Raw genomic sequence first — 7,766 nt, 5'->3', positions numbered from 1 at the left:
GCTTCTTAATAAAAGAGGAATGTAAAATTAATAACAAAAATAATGATATTGGTACACTTAAATAAAACAAACAATTGCCCTCTAATAGTGAAAAGAAACATAATTATACATAGTTTTCATTAAAGTAATAAAAAATTGCGATGAGATAACTGCCTGTTTTCTCCTCTTGGGCCCTTGTGCTAATACCTTTAGCTTTTAACACAACTATAACTATAATGGAGTGAAAATCTGCTCCTTTGATGGTATGTTACGATTGTTTTAGCAAACAGAACGACCAATTTTCAAGTTTGCTGGTTCAAATTATTTAATGAGATGATCTTAGCTCAAAATACTAAAAAAAAATTGTATTAAAAGAATTATTTCTGTACTTCTGACGCTTTGTAGCTGTATACGCTCGCAAACATTTTTATTTTTTTATTTATAAAATTGTATTTATACTCTTTAATTATTTTAACTATTTTTCATTCTGAATTAAAATGTTGAATTAATCTATTAAATTTTCAATTGACTCAATTTCCTCATATTACAATTGTAAATAGATAAATATTTACGTACACTGTATATAACAAAATAATTATGACCACTTTTTTTAGATTAGGACTTAGCAATCCGTCTTAAGCCTCTCGTCCTCTGGGAGCGGAAATCTGCGAATAGTTGCGAAACCAATCCGTCTGACTTACAAGTATCCGTCAACAACCCCGTATTGTTCGTTGGTTTCCGTCCGAACAGGTACGAAGTGCGAATAAATCCTATACATTACACTGCTGGCTTAATACTGATACCAGGCTATTAATATCGTTGCAAACATAATCTTCCTGCTTAATATTGATACCAGACTCACTGATTCATGAGTTTGTCTTGATCAACAGGACATCATATATACTACATCCAATCGATTATTAGGGGTATTCATGATATTGTGTTGAATGTAAAATGTTTTACAATATTAAATGTTATAAGTACAAGATTGTGAGCAGCCCTATTTAAAATCATGTTAAATGTTAAATGCACGAGAGCTCCTAGGGAATTTTCTTAGTAATTTATTTAGTTACCTTTTCTTCCAAAACTTCTTGTTATTTTATACTTATAAGTTTTATTACAGTAATTTATTACAATATGCCTAAAGTAAGTGAAAAGTATAAATTTGAAAATTTGGCTACTAATTGTCTTGTTTAAAAAAGTCCAAAACAATAGTAGGACAAACAAAACAGAAACAACGAGCAAGTAACCTACAGGACGATGTAGAGCTCAGCTGGCCTCTTGCACGACTTCATCCTCCATTTAACAGATATAGTAACACGCTCTCAACCATGTTATATGTTATATATAACGTGGTAAAAGAAGGAAATATTTCTCCAACTAAAGATCATCCATACCCGTATTATAACTTAAGTAATGACTCAGTAGGTCAGATAGACATTAATTTCTCTTAGCTCTCGCAGAATTATTACCCTTTTGTTATTCCTAATCATGAAACTTTTACATTTTTTTAAGTCGAGTTACTAATTCTTATGTTTATTTTCAAATAATTAATAATATTTAATATAATAAATATCAATAATTATATTTCAAAAGTAATATTAAGTTTCTTTTGTTATAAAAATGTATTTGTCTTATTTTAGTTACATATCACTAACCTTAAGTAACTCCATAATTAATGCTGTTGACAAATATATATATATTTATTTTATTGTTTAATATTTTTATTTCACCAGCAAAACTTCTTTACTTTTTCATTTTCTTTAATATAAATAATTTATCGAAATAAACTGAATAATTTGCTTATTTATGCATGTTTAAAGAAATAAATATAAATAAATTAATATTATGCTCAAGTAATTTATTGCGTTAATGTAAGATTATATTTATATTTGATTCTTTAAGTTGTGATAATGCTGGAGTGCACGTGGGAAATAAATATTTGGCATATGCTATGACGTAAGTCCTGGCCAGTAAAGCAGAAGATACCAAGGGGCTGACGTCACTGATAGCAGCGGCGGAATTGGGATGAAATATAAATTTAAAAATATAATATAAAATTTAAATAAACCTAATGAAACATATTCAGATTAAAAAAAAAACTATTCAAAGAAAATTATCAAAAAGGAACGGAAATAACAAAAAATTTTATTTTTAAATTACAATATAACTTGTAAGTGAAGGAAATTCTAAATTTGAAGTACATTGGACCATTAAATTCTTCAAATAGATCGAAAAAATTATAATCTTAACTTGATTGAAAATATGGAAATATTAAAATTAATTGAAAATGAAAAAGTCTATTATTGAAAAATACTAACTACACAAACATTTGTATAAAATGAAGGATGGAATTAAAACACCATCAGAACGTACCAAAATTAACAAAAAGTTTTTATTTTAAATCAATTTACAAGTTTCCATAGGACACGCTTAATCAAGCACGTTTAAACACATAATAATGAAATGAAATGAAATAGCCTTTTATTTATGCAATTAAAATAAAATCATTCCAAAATATAATGTAAACATTTAATGAAGATAGAGAGAAAAAATAAGTAAATAATAAATAAATTTATATATATAATAGTTGACAAAACATTGACTTCTATCAATTTTCTCTTCTTCTTCCTTCTCTCCATCTTTTTGTATTCTTTCCTGCATAGGCCTTCTCTTTTGGGAGTAATAGTCAGCACTTCCCGGGGTGACCAGCCCTATTGGGAGGCGAGTTCTTTCCATTTCTCCTTCCAGACATCCCTGTCCCTAACAGCTCTCCACCAGAGGGATCCTGCCATCCTCTTGAACATATCGCTTCATCTTCTTCTTTGAAAGGTCGTATGGAGTCCATTCTATGGCAACTTTTGACCATCTGTCATCTTCGCATCGAAGGAGATGCCCTGCCCATTTCCATTTGCTCAATCTTGTCATCATCAGTGTGTCAGTGAGTCATGTTTCTTTCTGGATCTAAGCATTTTTTATTCAATCTCTTTTCCTCATGTTCACAATGCTTCTCACAATATTATTTTGCCACACCTGTAATTTCCTCTCCTGAGCTATAGTCAGTGCCAACGCTTGGCATCCATAAGTGACCACTGGGCTAATATAACTCTATCGAAGACCTGCCTTTTACGGTCAATACTTGTATTTTCCCTTCATTATATACCCAAGGGACCAAACTTTTTCCAACCGCGTGCCAATCTCCTCTGGACCTCTTTTGCTCCTCTATCTAACTGACCCAGATAAATATATTCTTCAACATTTGCCAACTTATGATTGTAAATTTCACAATCCTCTTTTACGCCATTTTTCATAGGTTTCGTCTTCTGGTAGTTCGGATAAAGACCAACCTCTTTACACAATGCCAGAAGCCGCTTCATCATTTCTCTCAGTTGTTCCATGCCTTTTGCAAAGAGCACAATATCATCTGCAAAACGTAGGTTGCTCAGCCATTTTTCATTTATTTACGTAAATAGGTAGGACGAATAAATGGTCCTCTTGTTTTAGTGTTAGGGATTATAAAAGTTCAAAGTCCCACGTTTACTTTCATCATAAATATTAGAAGATAGAGAGGATTAACAGGTCTTACATATGATTTTTTATGTTATAGGGATCGGCTGTCAAAGTTTTATCCACTGTAGATAAAAGCTGCTTTATTTCATTCGATGAGAAAACTAAAAAAAGATAATTTTAAAATTTGGAGTCTAAAAGATAAAAAAGGGGGATTAAGAAGTCCTACTGCCATGTTTTAGGGATTACCCATACAATGTTCAAACTTCATGGATTTCAACGTTGTTACGTGTACTAGGCAGTTTAAAGGTAAGGTATGCTAGAGTGAGAACCTTTCAAAAACACCCTGGACACCTGGACACTATTTCCCTCTCCCAAAATACAAAGTCTCGCAAAGACCAGAAGAATAGAGTGATGACCGGGCACACTCAGCCCCTGCAAAAATTTCAACTATTACAAGGTTGCTGGAAAAACAAATAACGACCGGATGTACTCAACCCCATACATAACGGCTGAGCTACATAGACTAAAAAGTCGGTGCCTGTACCTAATTTAGGTGATGTGGAGATAAACAGAACAGTTACCGAGGGCTAGGAGTGTTGTGATTGGCTGATTACAAACGGATAGGGAAATAGAGGGCATTGTTGACTGGAACGAGGTGTAGCCTAATGGCTAAGGTTAGATTGGCTTGAAAGAGGACGTGGCCTTATGGTGGTGTGACTGATTACAAGCGTGGGTTTAGGTTAGGTTGCCCCCATACAGGCGATCCAACGTTGATTTATATCCTCTTATTTGGTCATTTATTCCTCTTATATTGCTGGAAAGATATCAATTTGACCATTGTGATTATATCTTCAGATTAGTAAAAATAAAATTTAATCGGATGGTAGTAATAAAAACTGATGAATTCTATAAAATTAATAAGATACATCAGTCAGATTAAGATTCGAAAAAATCGCATAGCATTATAATTCATACATTTATCGATATTAATCACCCGTTAATTCACGCTTGCAGGACGCTTAGAATCAAAAAAGTTCCAAATATGAATTCAAGTCGAATTCAAAGTCTTGGGCAACAACACACCGCTCCCCGCGTTTTATCCATTGTTCTTAGGCTCTATGGAACACCACCTGTGGAACACTTGTACAGGATCTCATCAAATCTACTTGGATTACTGGAATAAGTTGAATCGCTTCCTTTTCAGGTGCCTCTGAATCGGGGATATAAAAAAAAAGTTGCATGGAGCTAGGATGGTGCAGTAAAGTGGCTGCAGTAGTGTTGCCACAACAGAGCGAGAGGGTGCTATGTCCTAGTAAAGAACTCGATCCTTTAATGGCGGAATATTCCAACGTAAAACTAACCTGTGACAGTCTTTCCGGGTTGAACTAACTCTTTGTGGATGACTACTTTTGTTATTGTTTTTTTATTCCCCCCTCCTTGGTCATTTTTGACATACAGAGCGGGGGGCGGGGGCTTATCAACATGTGACCAACCTGTTCTAACTACAGTAAGGGGTCAAATTTTTCATTTTTACTACTTTGGTGTTGAACTCAGAAAACAAAAAGTCGCCAAGTGTTGACCAAGTTCAATGTGGCAACACTGCCACAGACACTCTACAACAACGACCTAGGGATTTCTTTTTGTTTTCCTGAATCATGAAAGAACTAAAGGGAAACGATTCATCCCGATTCCAGAGAGCTTATGAACATTGGAAAACACTGGAATCGGTGTGTTGGTACCTTGGGTCATATTTTCAAAACTTTTAGTTTGCTATACAAAAATGATTACTGAATGGTTGGTACTGAGACTGGTCTTTGTGAACTTGTACGTATTAAAATAAGATTTACAATGAGAACCTGTAAAAAAAATAAGTACCACTTGCTATTGAAAATTCCTGAGTTAGATCCGTTGGAGAACTAGTGATTGTTAGAAAATTTACAATACCCTCAAAAAATAGGTCTAATACTACTGTTATAATACAACTATCTAATCAATAATAATCTATAACAGTAAAAATCTAACCAAAGTACCTAAAATTGTAGAGATTAGGGGAAATGAGTATGTAAGCAAGAATACCCGAAGTTCAGAAACGGTGAATATTATTTAAAAAAATATGCAATAAAAAAAAAGATTGCCATGGAAATAAATTATTTATTAAAATTATGGAAATGTCCGCTTACTGAGAATAATATTGCCAAAATGGCGTATGGAAAAGAATGAAAATTATTTTTCATCGAATTATTATTATTATACTCAGGCAGTGTGGTGTGTGGGATGGAAAGCATTTTGTTAATGCTTAGTTGTTAATTAGCTAAAAAATAAAAATCATAAATAATTATAAATTTAAACTATCCCTAAAACTTGATGATGACGACTAAAATTCCCAAAACAGTGCCGTAACACCTACCCTCCAACATTATGCCAGGATGTCTCATATTAATTCTAAGAGCAATTTTTTACTCTTTTTTGTACGAAAATATCATTTTCCATCATCTCCACTTTGTAAATTGGATCTTATCCATTATTTGTCTAATTTTTAAATTGGAACCTTTATGGAAACCCTTTGTAAATTTAGTTCCAAATGTAATGTTTTTATTTAATGTAGGTGTCCCATTAATTTGGAGAGTAAGTATTCATTGCACTGCTAGTACCTGCTGTGACTACGACAGATGGTGCTGTTACCACAATGCATATTGTTGTAAAGCCGGAAATGTGTAAGTAAGAAACAACATTTATAACATTTTGTTTTTTATAAAAATTAATCTTTTATTTTTGTTTCTGTTTTAGACGATTTCGGACGTTCCGCTGTTGAATACAAACTACATCATCGGCAGTGTTTACTTTTGATTTAGGATTCCAATTATAACTGATACTGAGAACCAAAATATCAAGAAATCCTCGAGTGAATGAATCTCTTTATACAGCTGAATCTGTATGTGCTTATTGATAAAGAAAAATACGAGTTTCTTTTTGTATTAAGCAAATATAATAACTACCATTCCTTCACCTCAATTAGGAAGCAATAAAATTATATTGTTCAATGTATTTATCGATTTATTTTAAATTTGAGACCTACTGCAAAAACGCATATTGCATATACCTAGTACAACCTTAGATACCACTAAAATAAAAAATGCAATCATGTTAAGTTGAATCCTGATTGAAAAAACAAAGGCGTGTAATTTATTAGAAATACAGTCTTTTAAGCTGTTTATTTGTTTTTATCTGAAACTTCGTTTTATTTCAAAACATTCAATAATTTGTTAATATTTATACACATAACAGAAGTTAACTCACATAATATGAAATAACAATGGGGCACACCATTGATATTAATTGTGTAATAATAACTAAACAGTAACCATCCCAAAAATGGCTATAACACCACCCCACTGGTGGGGGTGCTGCAATCAGGGTCTGCGATTGGTTTTGATATTTGGCAGCGAATTCGGAAAGAGACTGTGGAATTAGATAGTGATAGCATGCTAAACGCTGGCCTCTTCGATCGTTCTCGATTGTTTAGATCTCTTCCTTGCTGGGTGAGCAAATAAAACGTAGTTTGCTTTTACTTGATTCAGGGAGATGTTAAGGTATCCTAGCCCTTTAACAATCTTACGGCTCACTGCTTCGGCCTGTAGTAGTGTATGCGTGAAGATCACGTCGCTTTTGTAGATGACAATATCATCTATATAAGCGGTGATCGGAGCTGTTCTGTAGTTGTCGCAAACTCCATCAGCAATGTAAATCGAGAAGAATACTGCGAGAGTACCGCCCCCTCTGGTACACTCTACGTCAGTCGGACTTTGCTGGAATGCTTCTCTTGAACCTGTACATTGAGAATTCTGTCTGTTAGAAAAGAGGTTATTACCGTATAGAGTTGCTCCGGGCACTCGAGATGTTGGATAAAATGCGACACAGAGACGAAAGCCTTTGCATAGTCAATGGATATCATAGCCGTTGCCACATTTCTGTTGAAGTTGGTACTCGCCTTCTTCTTTAATTTAATGAGATGGTGTTCAATGCTCATGTAGACTTGAAACCCAGTTCGCTCGTAAGGTATTACGGAGTGTTCATCACAGAATTCCCAAATGTAATTGAGGCTAATTTTGTATACCTTAGGAAGGTGTGCCAACAGACTGGTTCATCGGTAACGATCTGCCTCAATTCCTCCCATTCGGCTTGAGGTGTGGAAATAAGACTCGGCGAAGTGCCTTAGACTCAAGCACGAGTTGTACATGTTCGCCAGTTGGGCATTTCCCTTGCGCAGAAATTGTTTC

At 33.8% G+C, this 7,766-nt stretch overlaps 1 long non-coding RNA gene across 1 annotated transcript in view; it reads left to right on the top strand.

The window, feature by feature from the left end:
* LOC106685404 (uncharacterized) overlaps positions 1-6,534 on the top strand; it is an 8,690-nt gene extending 2,156 nt beyond the window's left edge. Inside the window, exons 2-3 of the long non-coding RNA XR_001343837.2 lie at positions 6,095-6,203; positions 6,277-6,534. This is a non-coding gene — a long non-coding RNA (uncharacterized lncRNA). The remainder of the gene's footprint in view (positions 1-6,094; positions 6,204-6,276) is intronic.
* Positions 6,535-7,766: the final 1,232 nt, after the last annotated feature.

Source organism: Halyomorpha halys, unplaced genomic scaffold (genome assembly GCF_000696795.3).
Source record: "Halyomorpha halys isolate HHAL.00 unplaced genomic scaffold, Hhal_1.1 Scaffold691.1, whole genome shotgun sequence".
NCBI lineage: Eukaryota > Metazoa > Arthropoda > Insecta > Hemiptera > Pentatomidae > Halyomorpha > Halyomorpha halys.
The sequence above is the reverse complement of the archived record's forward strand: the minus strand, read 5'-3'. Positions and strand labels throughout refer to the sequence as shown.